This window comes from Rutidosis leptorrhynchoides, chromosome 4 (genome assembly GCF_046630445.1).
Source record: "Rutidosis leptorrhynchoides isolate AG116_Rl617_1_P2 chromosome 4, CSIRO_AGI_Rlap_v1, whole genome shotgun sequence".
Lineage (NCBI taxonomy): Eukaryota > Viridiplantae > Streptophyta > Magnoliopsida > Asterales > Asteraceae > Rutidosis > Rutidosis leptorrhynchoides.
In genome coordinates, this window is record NC_092336.1 from 59267601 (window position 1) to 59286272 (window position 18672).

Sequence of the window (18672 nt, forward strand, 5' to 3'; positions counted from 1 at the left end):
GTTATGGTTGGAATAGATTTGTTACCAATTTTCACGTAGCTAAAATGAGAAAAATTATCCAATCTTGTTTTACCCATAACTTCTTCATTTTAAATCCGTTTTGAGTGAATCAAATTGCTATGGTTTCATATTGAACTCTATTTTATGAATCTAAACAAAAAAAGTATAGGTTTCTAGTCGGAAAAATAAGTTACAAGTCGTTTTTGTAAAGGTAGTCATTTCAGTCGAAAGAACGACGTCTAGATGACCATTTTAGAAAACATACTTCCACTTTGAGTTTAACCATAATTTTTGGATATAGTTTCATGTTCATAATAAAAATCATTTTCTCAAAATAACAACTTTTAAATCAAAGTTTATCATAGTTTTTAATTAACTAACCCAAAACAGCCCGCGGTGTTACTACGACGGCGTAAATCCGGTTTTACGGTGTTTTTCGTGTTTCCAGGTTTTAAATCATTAAGTTAGCATATCATATAGATATAGAACATGTGTTTAGTTGATTTTAAAAGTCAAGTTAGAAGGATTAACTTTTGTTTGCGAACAAGTTTAGAATTAACTAAACTATGTTCTAGTGATTACAAGTTTAAACCTTCGAATAAGATAGCTTTATATGTATGAATCGAATGATGTTATGAACATCATTACTACCTTAAGTTCCTTGGATGAACCTACTGGAAAAGAGAAAAATGGATCTAGCTTCAATGGATCCTTGGATGGCTCAAAGTTCTTGAAGCAAAATCATGACACGAAAACAAGTTCAAGTAAGATCATCACTTGAAATAAGATTGTTATAGTTATAGAAATTGAACCAAAGTTTGAATATGATTATTACCTTGTATTAGAATGATAACCTACTGTAAGAAACAAAGATTTCTTGAGGTTGGATGATCACCTTACAAGATTGGAAGTGAGCTAGCAAACTTGAAAGTATTCTTGATTTTATGAAACTAGAACTTTTGGAATTTATGAAGAACACTTAGAACTTGAAGATAGAACTTGAGAGAGTTCAATTAGATGAAGAAAATTGAAGAATGAAAGTGTTTGTAGGTGTTTTTGGTCGTTGGTGTATGGATTAGATATAAAGGATATGTAATTTTGTTTTCATGTAAATAAGTCATGAATGATTACTCATATTTTTGTAATCTTATGAGATATTTCATGCTAGTTGCCAAATGATGGTTCCCACATGTGTTAGGTGACTCACATGGGCTGCTAAGAGCTGATCATTGGAGTGTATATACCAATAGTACATACATCTAAAAGCTGTGTATTGTACGAGTACGAATACAGGTGCATACGAGTAGAATTGTTGATGAAACTGAACGAGAATGTAATTGTAAGCATTTTTGTTAAGTAGAAGTATTTTGATAAGTGTATTGAAGTCTTTCAAAAGTGTATAAATACATATTAAAACACTACATGTATATACATTTTAACTGAGTCGTTAAGTCATCGTTAGTCGTTACATGTAAGTGTTGTTTTGAAACCTTTAGGTTAACGATCTTGTTAAATGTTGTTAACCCAATGTTTATAATATCAAAAGAGATTTTAAATTATTATATTATCATGATATTATGATGTACGAATATCTCTTAATATGATATATATACATTAAATGTCGTTACAACGATAAACGTTACATATATGTCTCGTTTCAAAATCATTAAGTTAGTAGTCTTGTTTTTACATATGTAGTTCATTGTTAATATAATTAATGATATGTTTACTTATCATAATATCATGTTAACTATATATATAACCATATATATGTCATCATATAGTTTTTTTTTTACAAGTTTTAACGTTCGTGAATCACCGGTCAACTTGGGTGGTCAATTGTCTATATGAAACCTATTTCAATTAATCAAGTCTTAACAAGTTTGATTGCTTAACATGTTGGAAACATTTAATCATGTAAACATCAATCTCAATTAATATATATAAACATGGAAAAGTTCGGGTCACTACACAATGGTCACCCCAGAATTCAAGCGTATGGAGAGATACTTCTGGGGACTCCCTAAGAGCATTAAGGGAAACGTCACCTCATCCAAACCACCAAATGTTCCCGAAGCGATGCGCATGGCGCATACTTTAATGAATCAAATAACCATCGATGAACCGGAGAAAACTAAGTCTGAAGCGGGTACTAGCGAGAAGCGCAAATGGGATAAGCACAACAACAACAACAACAACAACAACAGGGGAAGAAACTATGAACAGAACCCGGCGAAACGACATGAGGGTTTCAGAGGAAACAACAACGGTGGAAACCCCAACCCCAACAACAACACCAACTCCAACCCAAACTACAAAGGAACCTTACCACAATGCAAGCGGTGCTACAAGCACCATACTGGGTATTACAATATTGTCTGCGAGAAGTGCCAACGGACTGGGCACATCGGGAAAGACTGCAAGGTCACCACTTTGAATGGGAAGCCGAATACCAATGGACCTAAAAAGTGCTATGAATGCGGGCAGATGGGCCATTTCAGAAATGCGTGTCCAAATAAGCGAAAAGATGGCGGACCATCGCGCGCTAGAGCTTTCAATGTTAATGCAAGGGACGCACGAGAAAACCCCGACTTGGTGATAGGTATATTCAAAATCAATAATCTTTTAGCTTCTGTCTTGTTTGATACTGGTGCGGATAGAAGTTATGTATGTAGACATTTTTGCGATAAGATTAATTGGTCATTAGTCCCGTTAAAAGAAAGTATGCTTATCGAGGTTGCCAATGGAAAACTTGAAAAGGTTGACCATATTAGTCGAGGAGCTATCATCAACATAGCTGGTGCAGATTTCGAAATTGACTTGATACCTATCAAACTGGGAAGTTTTGATGTGATCGTTGGTATGGATTGGTTGAGCAAGATAAGAGCCGATATCATTTGTGGAGATAAAGCTCTTCGTATACCACAAGGAGATAGCGAACCACTGGTTATCTATGGAGATAGATGTACCTCGAAGTTGAACCTCATTAGTTGCGTGAAAGCGCAAAAGATTATGAAGAAGGGACGTTTTGCTGTCCTAGCACATGTGAAAGCGGTAGAAACTGAGGTGAAGAGCATGAGCGACGTTCAAATTGTGAACGAATTTTCCGATGTCTTCCCAGAGGAATTGCATGGATTGCCGCCGCAGAGAGCAGTAGAGTTTCAGATTGATTTAGTACCAGGAGCTGCACCTGTAGCTCGCGCACCTTATAGACTCGCACCTTCCGAGATGCAAGAATTACAGAGCCAACTACAAGAACTACTTGACCGAGGGTTTATCCAACCAAGTTTCTCGCCTTGGGGCGCACCTGTGTTGTTTGTAAAGAAGAAGGATGGATCCTTCCATATGTGTATCGACTACCGTGAACTCAACAAATTGACAATCAAGAATCGGTATCCTCTTCCACGAATTGATGATCTTTTTGATCAACTACAAGGATCGAGCGTTTACTCAAAGATCGATTTACGATCCGGTTATCACCAGTTGAGGGTGAAGGAAAGTGACGTGATGAAAACTGCATTCAGAACCCGTTATGGTCATTATGAGTTTCTCGTGATGCCATTCGATTTGACAAATGCACCTGCCGTGTTCATGGACCACATGAATCGTGTCTGCAAGCCGTACTTGGATAAGTTTGTTATCGTCTTCATAGATGATATCCTCATCTACTCTAAGAGCGAAGAAGAGCATGAGCAACACTTCCGACTAGTACTTGAACTCCTGAGACAAGAGCAACTTTACGCCAAATTCTTCAAGTGTGAATTTTAGTTGAAGGAAGTCCAGTTTCTGGGTCATGTTGTGAGCGACCAGGGTATCAAAGTAGATCCCACCAAGATTGAAGCCATCAGCAAGTGGGAGACCCCCACTACTCCGACGCATATTCGCCAATTCCTAGGTCTTGCCGGTTACTACCGAAGGTTCATTGAAGGATTTTCTCTTATTGCGCGTCCTTTGACCGCACTGACTCACAAGGGCAAGAAGTTCATTTGGGAACCCGTACACGAATCAGCATTCCAAACTTTGAAGAAGAAGTTAACCACCGCACCTATCCTATCACTTCCCGAAGGCAGTGACGACTTTGTTGTTTACTGTGATGCATCGAAGAGTGGTTTTGGTTGTGTACTGATGCAACAATCAAAGGTGATTGCCTATGCCTCCCGACAATTGAAGATTCACGAGCGGAACTACACTACTCATGATCTCGAACTTGGAGCCGTTGTCTTTGCGCTCAAATTGTGGAGACACTATTTTTATGGAACTAAGAGCACTATCTTCACCGATCACAAGAGTCTCCAACACATATTCGATCAGAAGCAACTGAATATGAGACAGCGTCGATGGATCGAGACGCTCAACGACTACGATTGTGAACTTCACTATCATCCTGGAAAGGCCAATGTTGTAGCTGACGCTTTAAGCCGAAAGGAGAGGACGACACCTCTTCGTGTTAGGGCTCTGAACATCACCATCCATTCGAACCTCAACAGCTAGATCAAAGTAGCCCAAGATGAGGCTCTCAAGGAGGGGAACATATCTCACGAACATTTGAACATACTTATCTCTCGATTCGAGGTTAGGGAGTCTGGACTCCGATGTTATGCCGGAAGAATTTGGGTACCTTGTTATGGAGATCTACGAAACCTAATACTTGATGAAGCCCACAAATCGAGATATTCGATTCACCCTGGAGTGGGCAAAATGTACCACGACCTTAAAGAACAGTATCGGTGGCCGAATCTTAAAAAGGACGTTGCGACTTATGTTGGTAAGTGTTTGACTTGCTCGAAGGTTAAAGCCGAGCATCAGAGACCTTCTGGTTTACTTCAACAGCCAGAAATCCCACAATGGAAGTAGGAACGGATAACAATGGATTTCATCACCAAGCTACCAAAGACGGTGGGCGAATACGATACTATTTGGGTTATTGTTGACCGCCTTACCAAATCTGCACACTTTCTAGCAATGAAGGAAACGGATACAATGGAGAGACTTGCTCAACTATACATCAAGGAGGTTGTATCTCGTCATGGTGTACCTTTATCGATCATCTCAGATCGCGATCCCCGTTTTGCTTCTAGATTTTGGCGTTCTTTGCAAGAAGCCATGGGAACTCGTCTTGACATGAGTACTGCTTACCATCCACAGACCGACGGGAAAAGTGAACGAACGATTCAGACCTTGGAAGACATGTTGCGTGCATGTGTCATCAATTTCGGAAAGGCCTGGGAAAGGCATTTGCCATTAGCCGAATTCTCGTACAACAATAGTTATCACTCAAGCATTAATGCTGCACCTTTTGAAGCATTGTATGGCCGTAAGTGCCGATCTCCTATTTGTTGGGCCGAAGTAGGCGAAAAGCAAATCACCGGACCCGAGATAGTCCACGAAACGATGGAGAAGATTGCTCAGATTCAAGCTAGACTTAAGACTGATCGTGACCGTCAAAAGAGTTATGCCGATCTTAAACGTAAAGACTTTGAATTCAACGTTGGTGATCGTGTAATGTTGAAGGTTTCACCTTGGAAAGGTGTGATCCATTTTGGAAAACGTTGAAAGTTAAACCCACGATACATTGGTCCTTTTGAAATATTGGAACGTGTTGGACCCGTTGCATACCGTTTGGATCTACCAGCACAATTGAACTCAGTTTATCCTACCTTCCACGTGTCAAATCTGAAGAAGTGTCTTGCTGCACCTGAACTTATCATACCACTGGAAGAACTTACAATTGATGACAAACTCCACTTTGTGGAAGAGCCTGTTGAAATTATGGATCGTGAGATCAAAACTTTGAAACACAACAAGATTCCGATCGTCTGATTGCGATGGAATGCCAAACGAGGACCTGAGTTTACTTGGGAGCGAGAGAATCAAATGATGCGGAAGTATCCTCACCTTTTCCCGACTCCTCCATCTACCTCAGCTTAAAATTTTGGGATGAAATTTTCTTTAACAGGTGGGTAATATAACGACCTTGGATTTTCCAAACGTTTATTTATTAATAATTGTTATTATTAATACTTGTGATAAAACGAATGTATGTTATTACATTTACATGTTGCCATGATTGCCCATACTTGACTTTAATTGCCCGAAACGTCTTTGTGACACGCGAAACTTACACGAATAATATTTTTAAGTATTATTTACATTCATGATTAAGTTTTATTAATCATTTTAATTAACTAATGTTGTTAGTTAATTACTTGGGCTTTATTTGGGTTTACTTGTTAATTACATACATACTTGGGCTATTAATTGAACTTGGGCTTTATTAGTGTAATGGACTCATGATATTGGGCTTATAAGCCCACCCTACATTTTAAGTGGACTAACTAGCCCACTCTTGCATGTAAGTATCAAATTAAATGGAAACTAGTTAGTTTAATGCTTAAGAATCTAGTTACAACTCTTTCCCATGAACACACCCCCTAATGACCAACTTTTAAAGCCTTTACATGAAGTAATCTAGTGGATCTTTTCCTTCCCCCTTGACCCATGGGAACCGTCAGCATTAGCAAGGATATGGGGGGATTTTGTTTCACTTTTGCATTACTTACTCACAAGTATCTCTCACATTTCAAACACACACTCTTCCTTGTATCTTATTTTTCTCTCATTACTCTCTCAAGTTTCTCTCTTATTCTTGTAAGTAATAAACTTTTCTTCTTCCTTTCTTGCTTACAAAAACCAAAACTTACACCCTAAATCATCATCATCATTTGTTGTTTGCTACTTGTTCTTGATTATTATTTAGTTACATGTATTTGTTAGTTACTTTACTTACTAGTTTCCAAGAACCAAACTTTCTAGTTTGATTCTTCATTTTATCTTGTTATAACAAGAACAACAAGAACATAAACTTACTAGTTATGTTCTACATATACTTTCTTAAAGGATTGCAAGTTCATGTGTTGATTAAAATCATACTTGTGATTCATGAAGTAAACTTTAAAGTTTACTTTCTTAAAGATCAAACTTTGGTTTGAATCTTTAAAGTATGAACAACCATGAACAAATTACTTGTTTACTTAGTTTACTTCTTCATTTTATACAATTTAATTTCATGTTTGTTGTTGTTATTGGTCAAGTACTACAAGTTAGTCTTGATCTCATACTTTCTTGAAACTTAAAGTTAACTTTAAAGATTCAAGAACATGGAAGTGTAACTCTTTATTTATAACTTTACATACTTGTGTTGGATTTAACTTAATAACCTTAGATCTAGACTTTTGGGTCTTGGATCTTCAAGATCTAACTAAGAACTATGTTCTACAACTTAAGATCTTGATTTCATAAGTTCACTTTCAAGTTTGTAACTTATTATTAGTTTTAAAGTTCATGTAAGTGTTAGATCTAAGACCTTGATGTAACTTTGGTTCATCAAACTTCATACAACTCTTAAGTGAGTTGTGCTACATGTCTTGGACTTGCACAAGAGTTATGATGGTGAAACCTTGGTTAAGATGATTCAAACACATCAAGAGTTGTACACTTGAAGCTATATGCATCAAGGATGAGAACCATGATAAGCATCGAACACCAAGAACCACCGGAACCTACTGACCTGTCTGTTTTCTGTATTCTGGGTCTGATCAGTAAGACCTGGGCTGTTGTGATTATGATTTTCAAATAGCTCTATTCGAGTAGATAAATTTTCATATAGGACTCGTCTTAATCCGAGTTACGGTTTAGGATTTATGGCCCTCCAATCGTCACTATGTCCTTTTAACGTTGTGCAGAAATTTCTGACCTACTCGCACTTAGACCGTTGCCACGGTCAAATGAAGACAAGTTTACTTCTGTGAATTTTACCACACTTAAAGGACTCATATATGGAGCCATGGCCACTGGTCTCACCTTATTTCAGTAAGGGTAGAGGCCGTGGTGACTGATCAAAATCAGCCTTTGTTTTAAACTACTTTCATAAACGAAACTTACTTTACGCCTTTTGTTTGATGATGAATGATGATGACCCTTAAGACCTTGTTTACATACTTTTAAACCTATTCGGACGATTTACTGACTTAGTACTATTTGACTTAGGTTGAGGACCCATTTGGACAACCTTCATTACTTGCTTACTTTCCGAGTCATACTTTACCGCTACTTTATCATTGTGAGTTATAGCATTCCCTTTTTACTTTAACTTATTTTGGGAACTGAGAATACATGCGGATTTTATGTTTTACATACTAGGCACGAGTACTTAAACTTTATATATGTGTGGGTTATATAACGGCAGAAACATTCCCTTTAGCTCGGTAACGTTTAGTCATTGGTTTTTGAACCGGTGAACGCGAATCTTAGATATGGATCCATAGGGTTTGACATCCCCACTAGGGCTAGTCGCGCTAGCATTTAACGAGTGTTTAATACTTTGTAAATATACGCACTTGCCAAGTGTACTTTCAGGGGGTATAAACGTTAAGTTAGTTACCAAGTGCCCACGGTTAACATATACTTTATCATACTGTTTTGAAACGCTCTTTGTAGCACTGAAATCTCGTGACCTACCTTACATTACTGTTATACTTAAACTATAGCTCACCAACCTTTGTGTTGACGTTTTAAGCATGTTTTTCTCAGGTGCTTAAGGTTATTTGCTTCCATGTCGTGCTAGTCTTGCCGTAGACACCCGCTGCTCTAGTGTTATCACTGCATGAACTATTTATCTTGCATTGAAACTTTAATACATTTGAAACTATGTTTTGTAATGACCTAAGGGTCACACACATTTATTCGTGCTTGCTATTCGTAGAAGCATACTGTTGGTGTAAAACAATTGACGTCGGTTATGACGTCATCTTTTTATCATTAATGCAACTTCTTTTATTACAGCATATAGTACTTAACCTTGTAATGATCCTGTTGTTGATGATTCGTACACGATGGTTTTGTACGGGGCATCACAGTAACCAATCGGGGGGAAGCGGGGGGAAGCAAAAAAAAAAATTTCCCGTTTTTTTTTAAATTTTTTTCCGGCATCAAGATCACACGAAAATATGAACATTTAGAAGAGACACTTCGTGATGAATGTTATTATTTAGGCGGGAAAACGATCGACAAAAATAACATTCAAGATAATATTGTTCGTGAAGAATATGAACGTTTTTTTTCTTCATGTTTTGTGAAGTAAAATTTTGCCTGTAAGACCCGATTATTTGTAGTGTACATAAGTGTAATTAAGATACTTGAAGTGGGGTTTTGTTGTACATATTCAAAAAGGAAACAGATTCTGATCTGGGGGATCTCCGCGCCGCGCAGGTATATGGCGCGCCGCGCCATTTGCTGTGACAGCTCACCCTTCTCTTTTTAAATTAGATATTTTGAGGGCTTTTTGGTAATTACACATGGGGCCCCGAATTAAAGGCCCTAGATCAGTCTTGGAGCCTCATTTACTCCATTTCCATCTACTTCAACCTTATCACTTAAATTCTAGAGAGAGAGCAACATCCTAGTGTGAGAAAACTCATTTTGGAGAAGAAGAAGAAGGAATCTTGCTTAAGCTCAAGTTATAAAGTTGTTCATCTACTTCCTAGCTACATTTTGAGTGTAGTGGTATGCTTTAATCTTAATTTCCTTGTTTAATTTGATTAAGGGTTAGGGTTTGGGGTAGATGATGAACTTAAATGTAAAGACCCGTCTTTATCCAACTGGACAAAGTCATCAACATTTGGTTCCATTGCGATGATCGACTCCAAGTAATGTCCTTAATATGAGCTAATGCACAGCGGAAGGTTTCTTTCATACCTGAGAATAACATGCTTTAAAACGTCAACATAAAGTTGGTGAGATATATAGGTTTGATGCTAGCAGCGTTATAACTATGGACCACAAGATTTCATATATTTAAACATAATACACTCGCAAGTGTATGTAAAAGTAGTTGAGCACTTGGTAACCATACTTAACATTTAAACCATCGCAGCATATTCTTAAATAATCACTACACCGTACCAAGTGTAGTATACAGAAACGAAGTACTGTGCAACCGTTGAAAACTGGTCGTCCAGCCCGGTTGGGGTTGTCAGGCCCAATAGATCTATCAACAGGATTCGCGTTTACATTCCTCATGTAAATATTAGCTACCAAGTATAAAGAAATATGCCATGGTACAACTCAACATAGAATTTATTTTTGATCACTTGTGTCCATAACGTAAATCATAAAATGCATGTATTCTCATCCCAAAATATTTAGAGTTTAAAAAGGACTATATACTCACCATACTGTATTTTGTAGTAAAAATACATATATCATCATTGAACACGTATAAGGTTGGCCTCGGATTCACGAACCTATATCATTTATATGTATATTAACACATATAGTAGTAATCGAACAAATTTAGATATTATTATTAATTGTTATTTAATTAACTTGCAGGTTCTATTAATAACTAAATAAACTATATTTATTTTTATATTCATTAAATAGATAATTAATATAATATAGTTTTATTAAGTATATTTTTATATAACTAACTTTTATTCTAATAATAATAATAATACAAGTGATAAAAATGATATTATTAATTTTAATAAAAAAATGATATGATAATGATAAAATGATAATTTTTATTAAATTAATAAAATGATACTTTTAATAAAAAAAATAATAACTTATTAATAATGTTAATGAAAATAATAATACTTAATAATGTTAATAATAATAATAATAATAATAATAATAATAATAATAATAATAATAATAATAATAATAATAATAATAATAATAATAATAATAATAATAATAGATAAAAAAAATGGTTATACCCTTTAATAAGCTTCCTAAAAAGAATTACCCATGACGGGGCTCGAACTCATGACCTCTCGCTTAACAATAACACGTTCAACCACTTGAGCTATCATGTTTTTCTAATTTATTTCCTAAATGGATATATTTGACTCCTTCTGTTTCTAGTCCGATAATTGCTTAGCCCAATCATATGACTTCGGCCCAACAGGTAAATCGATCCAAAATCAATTCATTCAACCCAACTTGAAAAGGGAAATCAGCCCAAGGGTAAACCAGTGACCCAACAACTCACTTTGACAATAGTCCAGTTTAATTAACAAAAATAAATAGGGAGTCGCCTGGTTTCGAACCAGGGACCTCTCGATTATATCCAAACATCCCTAACCATCTAATCTATCACGTTATTCTGTTATGATAACCCTTTTAATTATTTTTATATTACATAACAGTTTCTTTATCTTCTTCATTATTTTTAACTAATCCGTGATCATCAACATCCACCTTCATTGTACATACAGTAGTATAATCGAGGTCATAACAGTAAAAAAAAATGAAACATAGTGAGGGTAGTAGGAGCCGTTTAGAAAAGTAGTGGGTGTGGGATTTGGTGATTATCCGTGAAGAGAGAGGAAATGGATGAGAGAGAGGATGAAGGTTTCGGTTATCATGTGGTACTTCACGATGGAATATGGATGGTGGTGGCGACATAGGTTGTTGTTCTTTGTCGATGAGGGCTCTGGTGGTCGGCTGTGGTGGCGGCGAGGTATACCTTCATGACCGACGAAAGATATATGAGAGTGATGGGGGAGAGGGAAGACAGGGGTGTGGTAGCGGTGGCGATTGAAAAAGTTGATGGTGGTTCTCCGGTGATTGAGGGACGGTTGTAAGGATAATAGTGAGATATATATAGATATAGAAGGAAAGGATGAGAGAGAGAGAGAGGTTGAAGTAGGGTGATGGCGATGATGAAAAGTAGCCGGAGGTGGTGCTCCGGTGGTGGCAATGGTGGCGAGTACTTAATGTAGGTGGTGGTTGCCGGTGACCCATGGTAGCAAGGGTTGATAGTTTTTTTTTTTACTTCCATCTACCTATATGTATGTATGAGTAATACAGATATATATATATATAATCTATATATAATATTAATAATAATTAATAATAATAATAATATAATTATAATAATCCTAAAGCAAGTCTCGTGATGAATGGAACAAGAATAGTGTACAGTCCCTTAATTTGGAATTTTCTACCGACATACATTATTCCGAATGACTATATTGTGTCTATTGCTAAACAGTTAACGTATGAAAGTGTTCCTAAAAATTCCAAATTTTTAGATTAAATATAATTAATTATTTCACTCATTACCTGTTTGAAACCTGATCAAAAAGGTTCGCCAAGTATTTATTTTCTGTACCAAATAATATGTACGGAGTATTATTATTCAAAGTAGGAAGATAAATATATTTTTATTAAACCTATAATTTATGTAACTTATTAATGGATCAACATTTATTTTTAGATCCTTCAAACATTTGTATCAACCTGGTTTAATAATGATCGAATCACAAATGAGTGTTATTTTCGTTCCCTAAATAAATTAGAAACCATATAAATATAATTTGTCTGTACATCTCAACACGTTTTATCATATCGTAAGTTATTTATATATTTATATCTATATTTTTAAATATATATTTCTCTATTTACAATTAATTGTTCGTGAATCGTCGGGCTTAGTCAGAAGGGTTATTGATTTCATGACTATAGGTTTCAAAATTTTCGAGACTCAACATTACAGATTTTGCTTATCGTGTCGGAAACATATAAAGATTAAGGTTTATATTTGGTCAGAAATTTCCGGGTCATTACAGTACCTACCCGTTAAAGAAATTTCGTCCCCGAAATTGATAGAGGTCGTCATGGATAACAATAAGAATGTTTTCATGATGAATATGAGGTGATAATGGAGTTTTATCATCATTGAGAGATATAGATAAAACGATTTGATCATATGTAGCATACGAGTGAAGCTATCACAAAAGAGTGAAATGAATAATATGGAATCGTTTTAACCGATGTCGTGGTTATGATTGATTTCCGGATTTTAAGGGAGTTAAGGAAAATCTTACGTAATAAGATTTGGTTCTTCGGCGATCAGGATCTTCTTTGATTTAATACGGCAATCTATTTCAATTTCTCTGTCGGATACTTTACTATAAATCCACTCCTTCGTTTCCTTATTTTTCACAACTCACATCTTCTAATCTTTCTCCTTAATTTCTACTTTAAGGCATTCGCTAATATGCTCCATCCAGTTCTGATTCTTGATATACTCCTAACTTTCGTATCTGTAATTCTTCTTTTTCATCTACCGCCAGAAGAATCTGTTTACTTCTATCATTTCCTTGGAATTATAATGTTTTTAATTTTCCCGTGTCTTTACGTTGCAATACGTATTGATATACACGGTTTGTAATTTCTGAGTGGTTGTTGGGTTTTATATCCTTCATTATTTTTCGGAGCTTCATGCTTTCATTTTCTCTTCCCGACTTCGAGTCAAGTGAGTAATGGTACGGAATTTGTAGGTATGAAATTCGAAATGAACATAGTTAATGCCTTAAGAAAGAGATGGTAACGGCACGATTTTGATTTGTCAAATTACCAGAATATCCTGGAAAAGACCGAATCATCAAGAAATATTTTTATTGATATTTTTAGAAATTAAATAGAATGTAAGAGCCGTGTAACATGGCATATGATGATGGTACTGTGAATCATCACATTCCATTAGAAACTCAACATGACTTACTGTAATATAATGATGTTGATCAAGTGTCATTATATTATACTAATTGATGCATCAGTTCCCAACACTAATTCAAAACATTCATATTTTAAACTCGAAGGTTTCAGAATTTAGAAACTAACACAGTTTCTTTTATGTCATAACGCAGATATTTCGGAGAGATAGATGATCTTAAATAAGAATATTTGTGAAAATTTCTCCAGAAATATGGAGAATATGTATAATGGAAGATACGAAGATATTTTATAATATCTAAGATAAGATGATGATGAAGAATAAGATCCGTAAAGGTTTAGAGTCAGAGGCAAGGTATTCATTAATGACTTCAGTAGATGCTGAATCATTTGGATCCTTTGAAATCAAACTTATTCTTTGTGATTTGTCCACGGCTTCCTTCATAGTTTCGCATAATCCGCTTTTCAGTACTAAATTTTTCTATTGAGCGTTTCCAACACTCCATTCTTTATCATCAACTTTTGCCCATTAAGACCATCTACAACATGCTGCTTCGTCAGCATTTTCAAGGTTAACGGATCTGAGTCATTGGTTATCAAACCGAGGTGGTTTCAGAAGAATTGTGTTTTTAGATGATTAAACGCTGATGGTAATATGGTGGAATATAAAAGGTTCTCGGGTAACGACGGCAAGAGGACAACGTATATATATCGAGGTTAAAACTAGTTTTACTGAGAAGTCGGAGTTAACTTGCTGGAGCTGTGACAAAATTGGCTACTTTGAAAAGGAATTGTAAGGTTGTTTTTGCTAATAAATGGTAAAGAATTCAATACGGGTACGTGTTAAACTATGACTTTGGGTTCGAGAGTTTTTCAGGTGCATAAATCTTTTCTTCCGTAGATGAAGTGCGGCTGGTTCATCTTCTCGGTCGAGGTGTTTTCAAGAATCATAAAAAGATTTGAACGCGGATTGTAACTATCGAAGTACAAATGAGGTTTAAGATGAAATCAAGTGGCAAACTTGAAGAATTGTTTAGTTTCATATGTTATAATCAATATTTTAATTCATTTTAATTGTTCAAAGTTAGCAGTCCAAGAGTCCAATTGTCCAATAGTCCAATGCATTCATATATAATTTAATATATAATATTCGAATTAATTAATACGTATCGTGACCCGTGTACCGGTTTCAGTATTGATCACAACTCAAACCATATATATATTTTGGAATCAACCTCAACCCTGTATAGCCAATTCCAAAATTCACATATAGAGTGTCTATGGTTGTTCCGAAATATATATATAGATGGGTCGATATGATAGGTAGAAACCTTGCATACGTGTCCCGTTATTTAAAGTGCATAAAATAAATAAATATATATCATGACCCATGTACAACGTATTGTCTCATAATTAATCCGACGTATTGTGTACATGTGTCCCGACGGTATGTAAAGTGCAGAAATTAAATGATGATAAATAAAATTGCGAGAATGTAAATTGCGATAAATTAAATGTTAATCAGTTAGCTAGGAACAGTTAGCGTGGGATCTTAACAAAATTTCAATTAGTTAATTCGTTTATTTCTAACAAATTTTATTATGTCCAATATTTTCTTTATTATGCCACTTGTTGGATTCTGATAGGTCAAAATCCAAATATGTAATTTGAATGGAAATGATTGTTCTGTGGTGAACGGATACGTATATTGGTGGTTGTAAGTAGGATAGTAAATGACCGTTGAATCAGATTCGAAGAATGTACAATGTAACTTATTAATGTGAAATCTAAATATTCCTCGGGTACTGCCTACCCGTTAAAATATTTTCATCATTAATAGTTTGTACGAAAGAATTTTTTTTTTTAATTACAATCTTTATGAAAATATACTTGCATATATATTTTATTCAGATGTAATTATGAATTTAATGAGTCAATAGGATATTAAACTCATTTGATTTATTGTTATTACTAGATTACATGATCTCTAAAACATTAGAGATTACATAATCGCCATGTCGAACGAAGATAAATGAGGTAGAACGTTACGTAAAATGAAAATAATCGATGTAGAACGATATGTAGAACGAAGATCATACTCGAAGTACAGATGGGGTTATTGAGGCGTGTGATGTTGATATTTGAGGTTTATGACGTGGTTGTGGTTGGGGGTGATATGGGTACTGTCGTCGTTGATGATGGTGGTACGGATTATGCTGCTGGTTCTGCTGCGGGTGTTTGTAACCTTCGCACCATGTTCTCCAAAGCCGTCACGCGAGCGCGAAGTTCGTTAACTTCCGCTAGTACACCGGGATGATTTGCGGTTGGAGCGAGTGGATGAACAAGATTCGAAATATGGGATAATATATAATCATGACGAGATACTCTAGAAATGAGAGAGAAAATGGTTTCTCGAACAGGTTCGCCGGTAAGTGCTTCAAGTTCATCGCCAAGAGAGCAATTTGGTGGATGGAAAGGATCGCCTTCTTCTTGTCTCCAGTGATTTAGTATATTACGTACCCACCCCCAATTCATCCAGAATAGATGATGGGAGATTGGTTGATCCATTCCGGTGACAATGCCTTCGGAGTCCGAATGGAAATCCATATCGGCGTAGCTGTCGGAGTCTGAGGAATTCGAACTGGATGCAGAATCTATCTTGTATAGTCGGAGAAATGAAATTTTGGTTTGTGATAGATTATAGAAGTTAGATTTGGTACTCTTCAATACATATTTTACATATGTATATATAATACCAAAATCCCGTAAATTACGGAGAATCTTTGAAAAGATATTAGTCAAAGGTAATAATAACAGATATGCTAAGATATGAATTTTGTCTATACACTATCGATGCAGTAAGTGCAGTAAGACGTGTCTAGACTTAAGTATGATAAGCATGCAATTTTCTAAGGATGATAAGCAGATGATTTCCGACTAGATATGATAAGCAAAACTTTTGACATGTAGACACGGTCAAAGTCCAGACTCATTAATGTATCCTAACAACTATCAGTTAGACACATTAATGCAAGACCTGGTTCGCTAAGACCACCGCTCTGATACCACCTGTAAAGACCCGTCCTTATCCAACTGGACAAATTCATCAACATTTGGTTCCATTGCGATGATCGACTCCAAGTAATGTTCTTAATATGAGCTAATGCACAGCGGAAGGTTTCTTTTATACCTGAGAATAACATGCTTTAAAATGTCAACATAAAGTTGGTGAGATATATAGGTTTGATGCTAGCAGCGTTATAACTATGGACCACAAGATTTCATATATTTAAACATAATACACTCGCAAGTGTATGTAAAAGTAGTTGAGCACTTGGTAACCATACTTAACATTTAAACCATCGCAGCATATTCTTAAATAATCACTACACCGTACCAAGTGTAGTATACAGAAACGAAGTACTGTGCAACCGTTGAAAACTGGTCGTCCAGCCCGGTTGGGGTTGTCAGGCCCGATAGATCTATCAACAGGACTCGCGTTTACATTCCTCATGTAAATATTAGCTACCAAGTATAAAGAAATATGCCATGGTACAACTCAACATAGAATTTATTTTTGATCACTTGTGTCCATAACGTAAATCATAAAATGCATGTATTCTCATCCCAAAATATTTAGAGTTTAAAAGGAACTATATACTCACCATACTGTATTTTGTAGTAAAAATACATATATCATCATTGAACACGTATAAGGTTGGCCTCGGATTCACGAACCTATATCATTTATATGTATATTAACACATATAGTAGTAATCGAACAAATTTAGATATTATTATTAATTGTTATTTAATTAACTTGCAGGTTCTATTAATAACTAAATAAACTATATTTATTTTTATATTCATTAAATAGATAATTAATATAATATAGTTTTATTAAGTATATTTTTATATAACTAACTTTTATTCTAATAATAATAATAATACAAGTGATAAAAATGATATTATTAATTTTAATAAAAAAATTGATATGATAATGATAAAATGATAATTTTTATTAAATTAATAAAATGATACTTTTAATAAAAAAAAATAACTTATTAATAATGTTAATGAAAATAATAATACTTAATAATGTTAATAATAATAATAATAATAATAATAATAATAATAATAATAATAATAATAATAATAGATAAAAAAAATGGTTATACCCTTTAATAAGCTTCCTAAAAAGAATTACCCACGACGGGGCTCGAACTCATGACCTCTCGCTTAACAACAACACGTTCAACCACTTGAGCTATCATGCTTTTCTAATTTATTTCCTAACTGGATATATTTGACTCCTTCTGTTTCTAGTCCGATAATTGCTTAGCCCAATCATGACTTCGGCCCAACAGGTAAATTGATCCAAAATCAATTCATTCGACCCAACTTGAAAAGGGAAATCGGCCCAAGAGAAAACCAGTGACCCAACAACTCACTTTGACAATAGTCCAGTTTAATTAACAAAAATAAATAGGGAGTCGCCTGGTTTCGAACCAGGGACCTCTCGATTATATCCAAACATCCTTAACCATCTAATCTATCACGTTATTCTGTTATGATAACCCTTTTAATTATTTTTATATTACATAACAGTTTCTTTATCTTCTTCATTATTCTTAACTAATCCGTGATCATCAACATCCACCTTCATTGTACATACAGTAGTATAATCGAGGTCATAACAGTAAAAAAAAAATGAAACATAGTGAGGGTAGTAGGAGCCGTTTAGAAAAGTAGTGGGTGTGGGATTTGGTGATTATCCGTGAAGAGAGAGGAAATGGATGAGAGAGAGGATAAGGGTTTCGGTTATCGTGTGGTACTTTACGATGGAATATGGATGGTGGTGGCGACATAGGTTGTTATTCTTTGTCGATGAGGGCTGTGGTGGTCGGCTGTGGTGGTGGCGAGGTATACCTTCATGACCGACGAAGGATATATGAGAGTGATGGGGGAGAGGGAAGACAGGGGTGTGGTAGCGGTGGCGATTGCAAAAGTTGATGGTGGTTCTCCGGTGATTGAGGGACGGTTGTAAGGATAATAGTGAGATATATATAGATATAGAAGGAAAGGATGAGAGAGAGAGGTTGAAGTAGGGTGATGGCGATGATGAAAAGTAGCCGGAGGTGGTGCTCC